Consider the following 18,998-nt stretch of genomic DNA (forward strand, 5'->3'; position numbering starts at 1 on the left):
AGTACTAAATTTATGAAGAAAATAACATCTACAATATGAGTAGAATACTATTTGAAGATTTATTCTTGTATTTTTGCATGGCTATCTGGTTTTCAAATGAGTTCGAGTCATTTCACTAGAGCATCTTGCTTGAAAGGTTCTTGTTGTGCAAAAATGGACGAGTTACCTCTTGCTAAGCGGAAAAAGAGTGTGCAGGTTGGCCTAGGTGAGAGCTCATCGAGACACACAAGTTGGCAAGCTGATTTTGCCAGCACCTTGGAGCAGGCCGCCTCCTCAAACCCTACTACTACAGATGAAGATCAGACAGTACATATCACATATGACACTAACATGGAGGTGGATATGGATTGGCAGCATCTACATAGTGATGAAAGAAATGAGGAGGATGGACAAAATGTAGTGGGGGGAATTGACAAAAATAAAGGTGATCAAAATGAGGGTGAGAACACTCAAGGTGGTGATAATGAGGATGAAGGTGATAATACTAAGGATACTAGGAGAGAGATAGAGGGGGAAGAGAACACACATCCACTAGAGGATCAAGAAGAGACATTTGTCACAACCCAAACTGAAGGAATCAAGCATAAAAAAAATAAGGTTGAGATTTTTGAGAAGATTCTTGAGACATCTACTCCACAAGCCTTCTTAGATAGGATAGGAGTCAAATTTAGGTCTCCACCTCCACATGTTCCTCTCTGTAGGATGATCCAAACGGAGGAAATCCAAAAGGTTTCTCCCTCAACAGATAAGTCTCTTACTCGAAGCTTCAAAAAATTAGGTGGTTACATTGAGAGCATGGGAGCTTTCACAGTATCAATTATGGACTTGGAAGGGGAGGAGACACCATTGACACGAGAGAGGGAGGAATCTTGGGAGATGAGCATTGGAGGACTGTGAATCAATGATTTGAGGAATCTCTTGCAATTGATCCCAATTGGGGTCCGCACTTGAGCAAAAAAATGGTGCATATTGTTGATGGTAATAATTGACACAATGCTTGGATGGACTGCATTTCTACAGGTGAGTTCTCGTTGTTGGGAGGTTGTAGCTTCTTATGCTTCTTTGCCCTTCCTAATTTTGTGTTTTGTTATAGGGTATCAAGGGGATTTGTCCATGCATTGTTGTGTTCTCTGTAAATTTTATGTGTTTGAGCAGAGGGATGTGGGCGAGCTTATGTTTTCATTGTCCAGGTTGAGCAAGTAAGTTAGTTTGTCAAGAATCTCCTTCTATGTCAAGTAAGTTGTTTGTACTCAAGAATATTAACGTATTTTTTCTTTATTTTGTAGGACACAGGATTATGCATTTGCACCAACCACATTTGGTGATCTTCTATTTCAACTAAGAAGATTAGGAGAGTCTGACCTAACAACTCTCATGGCACATTTGGACAATGAGGACAAGTTGTGGGTTGAGAGAGAGATGCAAAGTGCATCCGCTGAAGGAAGGCCTAGTTGGCTTCATTTGCCAATCCAGATTATGACTTGGCTCTTGTTCAAGGAAGAGATGGAGCAAAAAATTGATGAGGCATCAAATGGACCACTTGTTGAGTCAGCTAGGGAGAAAGTGACTCGAAAGATATAAGTTCTCTATAGAGGAAAAACATCAAAATATTCAAGGATTGCTGATCCCTCCAATGGTGATTCCTTTTGGTGTGCGGCGCTCTCCCTCCCATGGCACGCATCAACCAATCATGTGGCCATAGATGAAAAGCTAAATATGATAGGTTCTGCATGCATTAGAGACACAGATAAGGCTCACATTGTCAAGCTATTGGACAACTCTCAGGTTGCAGTCTGATCACTTGAGGGTATGCCAAATGATAAGACAAAGGTTAGGGATTGGATGCACATGTACTCCTACTGGCTTCAGATCACGGACCTGGGTTTGAGAATCCAAAATGATATTAAAAATGCCGATCAAGTCAGGTTGCCAGGTGAGAGCCGATTCACCTCTTTTGTTGTTTTATGTAGAAGAAAGTACTTCAAAAGGGCTTTCAAAGTGCACGAAGGAGGCATAAAATGTAGCCATGATATTGACCATCAACCAGACTACAAAGTGCCACACGGCGAGTCGCTTACAGGTTCTCCTACAACATAACCCAGATATTCCTTGTTAAAAAACATGCATACTTATTTCTCTGTGTTGTTTTATCATTTGTGCTTTGGCTTGCAGATGGTTGCTTTTTGAAATTGAGGAGCACCAATTGGATGGGATACCCCCTCTTGCTAGTGTGTGGATTTGTGTTGACAATCAATCTTATATGTATGCTGGTTTGAAGCTTGGAAGAGTAAGTGACTGAGTTTTTCATATTGAATCCATGATTGAGAAACATGTTCATATTGAGGCTGACTTGTGTTTATCCATGTTTGTCATTGAATAGGCCATGTCAAGCATGGAGTCTCGTTTTTGTCCGTGGTGGCTGGACATTGAAAAAAACCATGTGCGTGAGGAGGAGCTTGAGCTGTATCGCCAACATAAGTCTGTATTGGAGCTTCATAGCCAGCAAATTGATCATGATGAGTCCACATCCATGTCACATGCAACATCGATTGCATGGGCTTCTTTTCGTAAGTCATTGCCAGTGAATTAGGGAGGGAAATAGTGAATCGTGCATTGGAGGCAAATCAAACAATGGAGGCAAATAGGGAGCATAGTCAACAACAGACATCCAACAATAGTGTAGGTGGGATACAACATACTGACATCATAATCGAGACATTACAAGCTCCAAGTGTGTGAGATTCCTACCTCATCTCTACCATGATCCAATTGTTTTCACTTAAGACTATGTGTGTTAAATGTCAAAAACTTGTCTATAGGAACCATCTATGCCTGCAATATCATTATTGAGGACCTTGCTGCTACTTTTGTGAACATGGAGGATGCATCCTCATTGGGAAAGCAAGTTCTTGATGCCATGACTATTTTTTGCACAATAGGGAATGTCAAGAGTATAGGGTCCGATTACTGCGTGGAGTTGATATTTGCGGACTTCCCCTCAAATATCATCATTGAAGGTTGTGTTGCAAACAAGGTTCCATATTGGAATAAGATTGGGGATGGCATGTATGAATCTACTTTTAAAGTTGTTGATTCTTGTCTCTCAGATAGAGGCTTCTTTACATGCCTTTACAATGTGGAAGAAGGAGTGACCATTGAGCAGGTTGCACAGAGCGTTGGGTTTGGCATTTATCATAGACAGGTTGTGAGGTGTACTCCACCTATTGGAAAGAAGATGGGGCAGATGATTACTACCCAGGTATTGGCGTTGTTCTCTTTGGGGCTGTCATTTGTGCAAATCTTCTTTGTCCCATTTAAGGTGAAAATGCATAAACAACCAATGTTTCTTTGCTTGTAGGTCACTTGTCTAATATTGGCTTTTTTTGTTCGCTCAACATCTCCTACTACAAGCTTTGTAATGCATGGGGATCAGTTAAGGGATTTGGCACTAGGTGATGATCTTGATGTAGGGCAAGATCTTATCTTTGACATGTATGTATGCATTCAAATCAAGATAGAATGTAAAATTATTTTTGGTGATCTTTATGGCATATGGTTAATGGTTTGTGTGATTTTTCACGAGTGCCAACGGAGGATCTGGTGAAGAGAAAGGGTAGACCATGGTGGGGCGGTTGTCAGAGAGGTCAATGACTTACCAAATACATCGTCTCCATCTTCAATCGTCCTGGGGACACGATTTTGGATTTGTTTGCTGGCACTGGAACTCTTGGGCTAGTGGCATCATTTATGGATCGCAATGTCATAATGTTAGACAAGAACGAGCGGATCTATGAACGTCTGTTGGAACCATACTGAGCAAAGGTATGCATGTTGAAAAGATAAATATGTTAGTAGGGAATAATTTTTTTATTGATAAAGCTTATTTTCTTTTCTGTGTGTCTCCTGCAGTTATGAGGATCACATGTCTACATCAGAATTTCATTAGAGACAGTCTTTTTTTAATTTGAGACAATCATTTGTTTGGGACTATTAGAAGTAATGTTTTGATGGATGCTACCGTTGTGATTTTTTTTTATAATATCATGTAGTTGATTGTTGGACAATTTTTATTTGGATTATAAAATTTTTATATCCTATGATTATGGTTTCTAAAGAGTATTATATTGTCATGTCAGTGGTATGGCTATTAAAATTGGTGTGCATTTTAATGGCTTGATTTCTATGCTCTCTCACTATGGTTTCCATGTGGTTGCAACAATAGTTTGTTTCTATTAATAGCTCAATGACCAATTCAACGTCTTTTTAATGAGACAAGTAGTATGCGTTTTGTAGTGATTTTTTATATCCACACCATTAATTTGAAAATTCTTTATTTGCAACAGTCATTTTTGAACTTTTTTAGTCTTCTTTGTTTTTTTCATTATAGAGTTACACTGTGGTTTCACTCTTGGGTGGATGCATGAATAGGTGGACCAAAAACCTTGTCCCGGACAGAGGTTTTATAACCGGTACATAAAACCATCTCTATTAGTTCAATTCGATATATTCTTTTGAACAGATTTTTAATTAAATATAGAATTTCCACAGCTTTTTGTTATATATAGAAGACGGCTCTGTACCTCTTAACTATGCACGTCAGCCAGCTCTTTACACCATTACTATTTCCACGTCTCTTTTTCAAATACAGAAGACGGCTCTGTAGCTCTTAACTATGCACGTCAGCCAGCTCTTTGTCTTCCCGCTCTCTCGTTTTCCTGTCTCTCTCTAACTCTCTGTGTAGGAGCACAGATTGCTGTTTTACTTTGTAGGCCTATCACACATCTATTGCTGTCATATACTGCTCTTGCTCTCTGTAGGCCTATCACCTTGCTCAATCTCTCCCTCTCTAGCATGGAGCAAGAATCTCACACTGTATGTGACTGCTCTCAGCCTCACTGTGAACTGTGTGCTAGGTATGCTGTTGATGCGGTCAAGGAATATCATGCTAGGAGAAAGAGGGAGCAGCGTGCTAAGAACAAGCTTGAGCAGGTAACACGTGAGGAAGATAATGATCAAAATGGTGCTGATGATGCAAAGCGTCAAAGACTTTGCAATGACCTTGTTATGCTCTTCAATCGGCGTACAAAGGCCCTCGATGTTGCATCACGCTCAGATGTTTTGTGAAAGTTTGTCAATCATCCTTCTCTTGGAGACCTTGAAATGCCCAGGGCACAAACAACCTTCGTTGAAGCCATACGCAACACAATAGATGCAATCAAATTACCCAAGAGTGGACATGAGCTCTTTCTTAAAAGGTTCATCACCACAATGCTTATGAATGTTGATTATACATCTACCTCAAAAGTGAATGTTTCAGATGCATCTAAGTTGCTAAATTTGCACAAGAGGAACTTCATAGCTGCAAAGAATCGGTTGAGGGCAGCAGGTGATGGCAATTTTCCAATCTCTTTGTGTGCTCGACAGCCCATGGATCGTGGCTTCATAACACCTGATGAGAAAGAGTTGATCTTCTCTTTTTGGATGTCTAACACTCGTGTTTCACCCAATAAGAAGGATGTGTGCAGAAAGCGTATTAGAAGAAATTCATATGTCAAACATCCTATGCATCTTCTTGAACAATCTCAAGTAATAACTTGCTTCACTATATCCATTTTTGTTTTCTAATATTTGCATTCATGATCTATATTCTCTATAAATGGGTTGATAAGAGTAGATATGAAATCGGATATGAAGGAAGTTATAAATGGAAATAAGGGGAATCTGTATTTGGTCCTAGACTAAGAGTAGATAAATATTGGATGTGAAGGAGAATATAAATGGAAACATAGTTTTTATCATACGCGTATGTTTGTTGAAACATATGTTTGCAGACGCATACTTTCACACACTGTCGAGAAATTTGCGGTCTTGCCAGGAAAGCACCGGGCTTATGGCTGTGAGAGTTTGTGAGAGAACTCAACAAAAACTATATGAAGGAGTTAAACCATAGATGCCATGAAGACTATGGTTTGGAAAGAAGTTCAATCAAAGAAGACTCACTCTTTCTCTCTTGCACTCACACACACAAAGAAAGAACGCAAAAGAGAATGTCAAAACAATACGAAGATGAAAACATCAAGGCTATGGTCATATCGTATCATGGGTAATATGAAAGGGTTAATGGATGAGTTAATGGCATTCAATCTTGGCTGACCAAATAGGCTACGAATTGTTCTTTGAAATTGTAGTTTTGTGCTTACCATAATATATATATTTTGTCTAGTGATTGGGATTAATTGTGTGTACAAATCCTCTTGGTTCATAGCAAGATAACTACGCTTACGTCAAAGGAAACGTTATAGTCTATGAGAGGTAGTATGATGGGATCCGGTGATAGAAGTATTTCATTGAGCCTTTCAGGGCCGAAGAGAAACACTATACGTTGTTGAAAGTGTATTTTACGGCTAATCCATACGTTAATTCTAATAGATCGTACAGAGTGAAAGCGATAGAAATGATCATCATGTGGGTTATTCATCTAGGATAGTATGTGAGAAATGTAGATATGAGAAAAATGTAGATATGAGAGAAGTGAAGAGATGAGAAGTTTCCCTCCCAAGCCCTATTCTTGCCCATAGGCAATAAGGATACTGCGGGGAGAGATGTACCTGTAGCAAGGAGAACCTAAAATTTGTAGAGAGGATGAATTACTAAGAGTGAAAGAGATAGATTTGGTTAAAGAGATGAGATTAGATATATATATATATGTTGGATTAGAGATGAAAATGAAAACGACAAGAAATCAAGAAAACATCAATGTAGAACACATCTTACTTGAAACCCTTCGGCACCATTATTGATGGGAGAGAGAAGAAGAGTGGAGAATTCCACTTTGATTGATACACCAAGTGTAAGACCTTCTTTGATTAGAGTTGATCTTCCAAGGTTAGCTTGTTGCAAGAATGGCTAGTCTCCCTCTAGGAGAAAGTGTAGGCTTGGGCTTATGTTAATGGCTAAGTACAATTAGGCATTACTACTCACTCCCTCGAGAATTCCCTCATCAATGGCTTGAATGCTTGAGTTCCTTCCAAGGAAGAAGAGGTCCCCTTTTATAGGTGAAGGGAGCCCCCAAGGGTTTACACAAGAAGAGAGGAGCCAGTGTGAACAGGAATTGGGAAAGTTGGAAATGAGCTGTCCCTGCATGATGTGGGCAGACTGGGGTCGGGTATTTTGATCATATCTCCTCAACCGTGGCTCCAAATAAAAAAGTAAAAATATGGGAAAAAACTTCAGCTCATTAGCTACGATTTTCATTTTAAAATCGTTTTCCAATTCGGATTGGAACCTTGTGTAAAAAATTCATCAAAATAGGCTACAGTTTTGGCAACAAAAGTCTTCTTGTGGTCCCCTTAGCATAGACTTTTATTTGATTCCAATGGACACCTCATGCCATATGAAAGCATGACATTGCTCCTTGACAAAGTTTTGTAATCATGCTTGCAATAATGCATTAAAATAAGTGTATCTTTGAAATCATGCCACCTAGTGTCCCACTAGGATTTGATTCTCTCCTAGTAGCTATTTAAAAAGAAATATAAGAAAAATACATAGAATATATATAGATTGGAAATTACCCTAGATATAGGATCTAGATAGGGTGTGAGATAATAATGAGATGGTAGAAAGAAAGAATCAATGCTTTTTGCCCCAAGTTAAAGACGTGGAGCTATTGACACTTTTCCCATAGTATTTTTTTGATGGTAAAGTAAGAATACATTACCCTTGAGATAAATAATAAGATGAGATAGAAAGCTTATTTTTATACTTACATATACATATGTACATTATAGGAAATATAATTATGTATCTAAAAAGTTACAAGATAACTCTTGTAGCATGTGTTCCCACTATGTACATGTCACAGCACGACAACGTGTATGATATGTATAAACTGGTTAGGTAAAAAACTGGTTTACATAACCAGTAAAAATCTTTTAACACCTATTTCTCACTGGTATACATAGTGGTTAAGTGTTCACATGTACTCGTCAAGTGTTCACATGTACTGTTTGTCATGTCAGATAGGTAAAAAACATATTTTTTTGAAAGGAAAATAGTGGTTTACATATCCAGTAAATTTTTTTGTACACTTGTTTCTCACTGGTATACATCGTGATTAAGTCCTCACATGTACTGGTTAGGTAAATAACATACCGGTTTTAAATGAAAAGACAGGTTTACATTAGCAGTCAGAACATTTGAACTGGTTGACACTTATATACCACTGGAACGTACCAAGGACATGTGTTCATTTTTTTAAACACATTTTTCTCACTGGTATCCATCGTGGTTAAGTGCTTACATGTACTGGTTAGTAAATAACATAGCGGTTTCAAATGAAAAGAGTGGTTTACATCAGCAGTAAGAATATTTGAACAAGTTGACACTTATATACCACTGGTATGTACCAAGGACATGTGTTAATTTCTTTTAACACTAATTTCTCACTGGTATACATCGTGGTTAAGTGCTCACTTGTACTGGTTAGGTAAATAACATACCGGTTTTAAATGAAAAGACTGGTTTACATCAGCAGTAAGAACATTTGCACTGGTTGACACTTATATACCACTGGAACGTACCAAGGACATGTGTTCATTTTTTTAACCCTTATTTTTCACTGGTACACATCATGGGTAAGTACTCACATGTACTGGTTAGGTAAATAACATACCGGTTTTAAATGAAAAGACTCTGTTACATCAGCAGTAAGAACATTTGCACTGGTTGACACTTATATACCACTGGTACGTACCAATGACATGTGTTCATTTTCTTTAACACTTATTTCTCACTAGTATACATCGTGGTTAAGTGCTCACATGTACTGGTTAGGTAAATAACATACCAGTTTTAAATGAAAAGACTGGTTTACATCAGCAGTCAGAACATTTGAAGTGGTTGACACTTATATACCACTGGTACGTACCAAGGACATGTGTTCATTTTTTTAACCCTTATTTTTCACTGGTACACATCATGGGTAAGTGCTCACATGTACTGGTTAGGTAAATAACATACCGGTTTTAAATGAAAAAACTGGTTTACATCAGCAGTAAGAACATTTGAACTAGTTGACACTTATATACCACTGGTACGTACCAAGGGCATGTGTTCATTCTTTTTAACACTTATTTATCACTGGTATACATCGTGGTTAAGTGCTCACTTGTACTGGTTAGGTAAATAACATACCGATTATAAATGAAAAGACTGGTTTACATCAGCAGTAAGAACATTTGCACTGGTTGACACTTATATACCACTGGTACGTACCAAGGACATGTGTTCATATATACTGGTTTACCTAACCAATTAAGTGAAAAAACATAGTGGTTTGAAATAAAAATACTGTTTTATAGTAATGTAACAGTTTTCCTCAAAACCTGTAGTTTTCTTCAATGTTCTTTAACCATATATGTCTTTCATTGTAGGTGGAGCTCTTTCTCAACTTCAAAGAACAATACCCTGAAATTGTAATAAGGCAGCGGGCGTTTGAGTACATGAAGCCATATTTTGTGCGGAAATTGAGAGACCGATATACTTGCTGCTGCATTTCACATGTTCAAATGTCCTTCCTAAAGGATGCCATAAATCACATGCGAAGTTCTGTATTCGGTCTGCATGGAAACTCTTTCCATTGTCAATGCAACATATGCAAAGACAATGGTGGATGCAAGGCACCAAAAAACCCTATCAAGAGTGTAACAGCCTTATTGGACTCTATACTGTGTCCTAAATCAGATACGTCCACCTTCCATGCCCTTGCCTGCTTGAGTGGTCAATGTAAAAGGTGTGGCCCGGATAAGTTAGACTTTTGTGCTGCAGAGGATGCATTTATTGCTAAAAAGATTGTGGTGAATATTTTTGAGGACCTAGAAGTAGGAACTGCGCGTGACGGTTTGAAGAAGAAAAGGAAAGTCTTGTCGCATAAGGAAATATCATGCCAAGATCTCTCAGTCATGTTCAAAGACCATCTTAAGAAATACATAATGCATAATTTTGTGTATAGATGGAAAGCATAACAATATAAGGAATGTATACAAAGCTTTCCAGAAGATGTTGTTGTGTCAGTTGTTGACTTTGCTGAAAATTATAGTTTCAAAGAACAAAATGAGATTCAGTCCATGCACTGGTATTCAAATCAAGTAACTATTTTTGTGCACATAACATATTTCCGAATTGCAGGTAACGACATCACCCTAGATTAGTATTATTTATTTTGTATTAAGCCTTCAATAATTTTTGATTTTTATATTATGCAGGTGACATCCACAAGACAATTCACTTCTTCATTTCAGATGACAAGCAACATGACACACATTTTGTTCAACACTGTTTTCTGAAACATGCGGAATGGCTAAAGCAATTTGGTCTAAATATAAAACGTCATTGGGTATGGTCTGATGGAGCAGCTTCACAATTCAAAGCAAGAAGACCATTCTATTTCCTTGCCAGGTATACCATGTTCTAACAAACATTATCTGAAGGTGGTTTTAATATAGAGACCTATCATAGTGGCATTAAAGTTGTAATAAAATGCTTGTCTAACATCAGTAATATTATAATACGTGTTTTTTTTTGGTAATTTTATCATGCCAAGAGTATATTAATCTTCTTCTATCCATTGAATAAATTGCAGATACAGTGTTTTTACGGGATGGAAAATGTCTTGGAACTTTTTTGGATCCGGACATGGTAAGGGAGAACACGACGGTGCGGGAGCAGTGATAAAAAGGTCTTTAACTCAATACCAATTGTAGCCAAACTGCCCAAAGATAGACTTTGCTAAAGATGTTGTGGCATTATTGAGATGGACCTTGTCAGATGGTGCTACAGCCACCTATGCATCCCAGGCTTGTTATGTAAGCATGATTTTTTGGGTGATTGAATTGGGAGATGTCGAAAGGGGAAAAAATTGGGATGTGAAGGCTGTAAAAAATACCCGCTCAATGCACTCTGTTTCTGCATATTCAGAGCATGATACAACTGCTTTGAGAACACGTTCACTGTCTTGTTTCTGTAGTGCATGTAAACAGGAAAAGTGGAGGAGATGTGTGAGCAAGTCACATGTTCCTTTCTGGACATAACTTATTTTGGAGCCTACAGAAGAAGGGGAAGATGATGACGACGAAATAAATGAGGATGCAGCATATGAAGGACACTATGACACCCTCAATCAAGCTCTTATTGTTGGTGATAATTTTGCTGTTCCCGCACCAAATGACAATGAAGAAAAAGTGGATTTCTATATAGTGAAATGCACTGCAGCTATTCAAGAGTTTCATTCAGACGCTGAAGATGACTGTGGCAATATCATTGGGCGAGGATCCTATGCTATCAAAGGGTTTTACTATCGGATGATAAATGAGCATACCTACGAGCTTTTGGATAAAAAGCCAGAGGTGTTCATATTCACATCTTGTTCGGGCAATCAAAATCCCCATGATACCCCATCCCAGCAACTCAAAACTATATACAATATCACTTGATGTCAGTGAGTCTATCTAGAATAGTATGCCTTTTGAGCTGTAACCATCTTAAGAAATGCATAATGCATAATTTTGTGTATATCTGCCTATTACTGTAAACGGAACTGTCTCCCTCTCCCTCTCTCTCTCTCTCTCTCTCTCTCTCTCTTTGTCACTTCTTAGTATCATTTCTGTATCATATCAATCATTTCTTAGTATCATACCGGTATCATACCATTCAATTCCCAGTATCATACCGGTATGATACAGTATCATACCAGTCATTTCCCAGTATCATACCCATATCATACATTCCCTCTCTCTCTCTCTCTCTCTCTCTCTCTCTCTCTCCCTCTCTCTCTTTCTCTGTCATTTCTAAACATCATACCAGTCATTTCTCAGTATCATACCGGTATGATACTGAGGAGTGACTGGTATGATACCGATATTATACAAGTTCCTCTGTCTTTTTGTGTGTGTGTGTGTGTGTGTAATGTCTCAGTATCATACCGATCACTCCACAGTATCATACCGGTATCATACCAGTCCCTCTCCCTCTCTCTGTCACTTCTCACTATCATACCTGTATCATATTAGTCACTTCACAGTATCATACCGGTATCATACTAGTCACTTCTCAGTATAAGACTCTCTCTCTCTCTCTCTCTCTCTCTCTCTCTCTCGTGTCACTTCTCAATATCATACCGGTCACTTCTCAGTATCATACCTGTATCATACCATTCACTTGAAAGAATCATACCGGTATCATACATGTCACTTCTTTGTATCCGAGTCTCTCTCTTTCTCTCTCTCTCTCTCTCTCTCTCTCTCTCTCTCTCTGCCGTTTTTTGACCTAGTAGACAATAGTTCACTCTTTTGATCATAACTTGCTCATCCGAACTCTGATTTAGGTGATCTATAGCCTCAATCAAAGAGCACGAAGCCCTCTACGCATTGATGTAAAGATAGAATTTTTTTGTGTAATGAAAGGCTTTGCTGTAACAGCATCTCAGAACTGAAAAAACTATCAAAACTTTGCGTTTTTGTTGCCGACTTGAAGGCAATGTCAGACAAAACTCGCAAGGGTGGAAAAGCCACACTCGCCATGGAGAATGATGCAAAATCTCCAAGGAATTTGGATGCTAATCCAACCACATCATCTACAACAACGGAAGCAATGATCATGGCTTACTTGATCTCGTTACAAGAAACTGTCAACAAACAAGGTGAAGAGTTGCGCACACTTGCAATGGAGAATGGTACTTTAAGAGTTCTTGTTGTGGAGAATGACCTCAAGAAGGTTCTTGAAATGCAAACAACACGCTTGATGCATCTTGAGAATGAAGTTCAAGAATGTAAACGCTCCTTGTTGACATGAATGTATTGAAAGAGCGCTTGAGCAAAGTTGAGAGTGATCATGTATTGAAAGAGGAAACAATAGATACAATACGACATGATGTATGTGAGATGAGAAATGCATCCAAATCATGGGCTGATATATGTAAGGATAATGTGGTTTCTACATCTCCTATCACGCAATCCGTTGTCCAAGCAAAGAATGTAGAGAATGTGGACACTCAAGAATTGCACGAATGACAAAAACGCTCAAAGAACATCGTCATTCGTGGAATCAAGGAGGAAAGCATGGAAACACCCCAATCTCTTGCAGTTGCTATTGAAGATTTTTTTGCTACACACTTTGGCATGTCAGGAATCATGGCTTATGGTGCACATCGAGTTGGAAAACAAGGAGTCCCTCGCTTGGGAGAAAGACCTACTGTATGTACCATGGCTGATGAGGTAAAGAGAAAGATCATCCTTGACAATGGTTGGATCTACCTCAAAGGAACAGGTTGTAATGTATATGAGGATCGCACTCTTATGAAACAAAATGTACGTCGCAAAGCATATGAGGAAAGAAGCAAGAAGGTTAAGGTATCACCTCAAGAAGAAAAACCACTTAAGGAGGATGCAAGTCCACCCAACAAATAGGGACACATGATCTATGAGACCAACTCACGCTTGCGAATAAGCTTTTGGAATTGTAACGGGTATCCATGGAATGCGGGAATTGGCATTGATGAGCTTACCAATGACTCCGATGTGATACTTCTTGTCGAAACATGGGAGCATGATGCGCAACGAATTCTTGGATTTGACAAATACGATGTGCATTCTTTGATGTGGGCCAAAAATGCAAAGCAACGAAGAGGCCAAGGAGGCGTAGTATGTATGACCAAAAAGGGCTTGAAAGATGTTTCCATTGTCAAAGAAGATAAGTATAAACGCTACTTATGGCTGAAAATCAGCCCACCAAATGGTCAAGTCATGTTTGTGGTTGGTTGCTACATTCCTCACTATGACTCGAACTTTTATGCTTGCTTGAATATGGATAGAGATCAGCCCTTTGTTGAACTAGAGGAAGACATTGCTCATTACAAGGATCAAGGTGAAGTCATTGTTTTTGGAGACATGAATGCTCACACAAATATGTTACAACACGACACACAACAAGTAGACATGCCGCATGTCTCAAGAAGAATGGATGACTCATACATGTATAATCAAAGTTCTAATGATGCAAAAGAAGTGGATCACTATGGAAAGTCACTTCTACATATGTGCAATAGTACCGGAATGCTCATTGCAAATGGTGTATCTCTATGGCAAGGCACCAATGACTTTACATGTAGAAAGCACAACGGTGCTAGCGTGATTGACTATATGTTGTTCTCGAAAGCCACTCTAGAATGCATACAAAGCTTTACACTTGGTGAATGGAATCCGGAATCGGATTATAGGATGTTATGTACTGACCTCAAGTGTGGTAAACGGCCCGAGCATGTAGCCTCCAATCATGATGTGAATCATTTGTACCTACGTCTAGGCTTCAAACGAGCACTTATATATGCTGATATGGTGGACCAAATGTTAAGCATGATAGAGCATCAAGAGAGCCCAACATTAGAATGCAAGTGGAAAGTTTTCAAAGAAGTAATTTTCTCTTGTGCGAAGGAATGCTTTTCGGTGAAACACATGTCTTGCAAAAGGTCTAAGAAGGGTAGCACCAAGAAGAAATGGTTTGACATGGAATGTAGTCAAGCCCGAAAACACTTGCTAAGATTGGATGTGATCAAAGATAAGGAAGTTTACTTGGAATGCTCACACACATACGAAGCACTTGTTCAAAAGAAGAGGAGAAGGTGGGAAGTCGAAAAACAACTTCTTTTAGCACAAGAGAAAGCACATGCATGTGGCAAGTTTTGGCAAAATCTAAAAGGCAAGCGCGTTGAGAGCTTTGGTGACTTGACTCTTGAGGATATGTACATGCATTGTAAGAACCTCTATGAGCAACCCAATGTTGATAAGATGGAGTGTTGTAGCTACCTTCCGTTTATGTCTCCCTTCCTTACCATTGAAGATGTATGCCGCGCGCTTGAGAAACTTGCTACTCGCAAGGCAGGTGACCTTCAAGGTGTCAAGGCTGAAATGATTAAATGGACAAGCAAGAAAACACGATATTGGATATGCGATATGTTTAACCTTGCACTTCAGTATGGCATGCCTCATGATTGGAGTGCAAATTGGATCAAACCTTTGCACAAAGGAGGAGATGTAAACAATGTGAACAACTATCGCACTATAATGGTTGGTTCTTTAATGGCAAAGTTATTTGGATGTATCATGGAGATGAAGATAAGTGAATGGGCTGAAAAGAATGGCAAACGTGCACTTGGCCAAGCAGGTTTTTGAAAGCATCATAGCACTATTGATCACCTTGTCACTCTTCGAGTTCTTATGGAAGCGTCTCGATTGAAAGGAAAAAAGTTGTATTGTTGCTTTGTGGATTTCAAGAAAGCTTTTGATATGGTACCGCAAGGAAATCTTTGGAGACGTATGCAAAGCCTTCAAGTGCCGAGAGAATTTATGCATGCAGTCTTTCGCATCTACCAAAAAGTGATATGTCGATTACATATGGGAGATGGAATTTCAGAAATTTTTCCAAGCACTATTGGTGTCAAACAAGGATGCCCACTTTCCCCAACCCTCTTTGGGCTACTCATTGATGAATTGGAATGCATGGTTCTTGACTTTATGCAGCAAGAAGGCATAGAAGAGGTTAAGAATGGAAATGTGGTGATCATGCTTTTGCTTTATGCCGATGATGTAGTGCTCTTGGCACATACCTTAGAAGATGCACAAAAGCTTATGAGTGTCTTGGAACGCTTTTGCCAACATAACGGGCTGATCATGAATGGATCCAAAACCAAGGTTATTCTTGTAAAGACCCTCAATGATGAAAATCCATGCATTGTATATAACAATGAGAAACTTGAAGTGGTAGATCACTTCAAGTACCTTGGCCTTGAGGTTCCATCCAATCATAAATGAAAGGATTGTGCAATGGGTCGCTTGGAAGCCGGAAAGAGGGCCTATTATGCATTTGAGAACATGTGCAATGCAGGAGAGATCAAGTGTTGGGCTCTCAAAAAGTACCTCTTTGACACATTGGTGACACCGGTCCTTCTTTATGGAGTGGAGGTGTGGGGTGGAAGCATCGGGAAGTCTACTTGGAAAGAGTTTGAGAATGTCAAAAAGCGTTTTCTCACCAAGTTTCTCCAAGTCAAGACACAAACACCCTACATGCTCTTACTTCTTGAGTCCGGATTGCTTCCCATTGAGGTCTTGGGCATGCAAAGGGTTGTGGAGTACATGCGTAAGACACAACGTAGCCCTTTGCATCGACTTCCTAGAATCGCATATGAAGCAAGTCAAATTGTTCAAAAGACATGCAAGAGCAAAATACTAAGTTCGGGGTGGATGCTTGATATCAAGAAATGGTTTGAAAGATGGGATGCATGTCACTTGGTCAAGGATGCGTCGATCGACTCCCAAGTTAATGAGGCCTTCTTCCAACGCCAATGTATCACGGCTTGGGAGAAATCCGGAGGTTCTTGCTTCAGCCATTACACCACACACGTTGCCCCAAACTACAAATCTCTCTTCTTCTCGGAACGAGGTAACCGAACCCATTCCTACATCCTTGAGCCCATCCCGTTGAGTGCGATCCGCACCATTGCCTCTATTCGTCTTAGCTCCCATTCTCTACGCTGCGAGACAAGACGTTGGGGCACTGGCGAGGAGTGTCATCGACTTTGCACCTTATGCCCTCGTCAAGTGCGAGAGAGTGAGTACCACACACTACTTGAGTGCTCAGCTTTTGACCACATTAGGTCCTCTTTTCCCCATATATTCAGCCATGATCTCTCCTTACATACCTTCCTCTCCCAACCACGATGTGGAATCTCTATTGTGACGCTCATTTCAGCCATTTTTGAGCATCGAGAGTCACTTATGAACTCCACTCACACCACGTGACATGTTCATTTGGTCCCATAGGTCATATTTGACCTCCCAGGACGATAATAGAACTATCTATCTATCTATCTATCTATCTATCTATCTATCTCTCTCTCTCTCTCTCTCTCTCTCTCTCTCTCTCTCTCTCTCTCACTTATCAGTATCATACCAGTCATGCCTAGTATAATACCGTTATCAGACACTCTCTCTCACTGTCTCCTTTTATTTGCAATATACTTCAAATATAGAATACAACGTATTTCTATGCAACTTGCTTGTAAATGTATTATACATGAATTCTGTTACATTGATTGAGCCTTTTGGATGAGTAATTCTCCATTTACATCCATCGACAAAAAAATACATCGACAAAAGTCGCCCACTTCACAGACTTTATGAAGCTTTCTTTTTATATAAAAAATCTGTTCCTTTCTTCATGAAAAAGTCAATCCGCCATTTCCAATAAAAACGACGCACATAGGTGTCGTCAGGTTGTCCGTCTACACAAATTACAGTCCTCTTTGTATACTCAATTCTGTCCTTAGAGTACAACTAGTGTGCCAGCCAGTTTATGATAGTGGTTGACAGAAAATAGGCGCGCACTTCTTTAGATTGCTTTTCTAGCTTGGGAAAAACAAGAAATGACCTCAATGGATTAAACATTAGCTTATATCCAGAATCATCAAAGATAAGTGTGTCAGGTGGTAGGTCAGGAAAATTTTGGAGATTCTTGTGGAACACTGGTTTATCTGTCGCGCCCAATTTAAAAGGGGCCCTTGTGCACTGCGCCTGACTTACCACTCTATTGAATCTTTTGTGGTGGTTAGTGAACACTGTCCCTAGCGTGCGTTTGACTTCTCAAACTCACAACAGCTCCATATCCACACTTTGAACCATCTGAAACAAAAATTCAGAAACACTTCTGCATCGGGCCTTACCCAAAACTGTGTATCCCCTTCAACAACATACCGCATTTCTGGCCAGTGGGGAAATTCTTCACCATATTTTCCATCAAATTTCTTGAGCAGTAATCCATTAAGGTCCAAAATGAGAACCCTACGCTGGACGCTCAACGGAGGTGGTGGCCTTGGCCATATCAGTGGGATTCTTTTAATTAGTCTATACCATAGAGGAAACACGAGCACTGCAGGAGACAACACGCAATTCCATATTGCACGAATGTCAGACTTGCCATTCTGCTTGTCAGCCCTGAATCTATCTGCAAGGCGCCATTCTTCAACTGAAAACAGATCTGCAGATGCAAAATTACACAAGACTCAAATTTAAATATGCAATTAGGACATATCTATAGATTGAAATCATACAATAAAAACACACAATGTTCAAAAATTAGGCACAAGATGAAAGAGACGTCGAATGGGAAAGAAAGTTATATTAATTTCACAAGTGGTTACATAAAAAGAAACATGGGGGGGGCAAACTATAATCTTTTGCAGGCTCTGGGTTTAGGGTCAGAACTTATGCCGGTATTCTGCATCTCCTTAGTGTCTTCTATGTCCATCTCCTCTTCTGGCTGCCCCTGGGTCTCTTCCTCTTCTTTGCTTTTTTGCTCCATTTCAGGATTCTCATCTCCAGTCTTCTCGATTTTTTTTCTTTTTGCCTTTCTTATATGCTGAGCAAGGGTCTCCTCGGGACTTCCCTCCAGCTTGACATCTACACGACCATCAGATTTAGAAAGCTGTGCAGCAAGAGATCACTTATTAGAGCCATAATCAATGAAAAAACTTACTCTTGCCACGTTGGCCTCGTTTTCTCGGGGTCTTTGATCTTGTCACCCGCACGATGTCTAGAAACACATCGTCTTCCTCATTCTGGGTTTTCTCTTCAGCACCAGTCGTACTCTGCTCCTTTACCTCAAAGTTTTGTTCTTCTTCTGTTGTTTCCGAAACAGGTTTCTCAGCATTACCAAGGACATTTTTATCAAGCAATACCTCCACAGGTGTCTTGTATGCAGGCGTCACTACATCGTTCCCTGTGTCTTTACCGGCAGTAGTTCTGAAGCAGCTTGAATCTGAAAAAACATCAGAGAAGACAAAAATCAACCACCTGATTATCCATTGAAACAATTTTCTCACCTGTTTTTGGGCATGGTTCAACTGGCTTCTTCTTTAGAAGGGATTGGTCTTCTGCAAAAATAACTCCGAG

The 18,998-nt window shown here is 39.5% G+C and overlaps 1 pseudogene; it reads left to right on the forward strand.

Annotated features, from left to right (window-relative positions):
- The first annotated feature begins 819 nt into the window (after positions 1-819).
- On the forward strand, positions 820-2,276 carry LOC147433191 (uncharacterized; annotated as a pseudogene).
- Positions 2,277-18,998: the final 16,722 nt, after the last annotated feature.

The sequence above is a fragment of the Adiantum capillus-veneris genome, chromosome 20 (genome assembly GCF_014529385.1).
Source record: "Adiantum capillus-veneris isolate H3 chromosome 20, ASM1452938v2, whole genome shotgun sequence".
Classification (NCBI taxonomy): Eukaryota; Viridiplantae; Streptophyta; class Polypodiopsida; order Polypodiales; family Pteridaceae; genus Adiantum; species Adiantum capillus-veneris.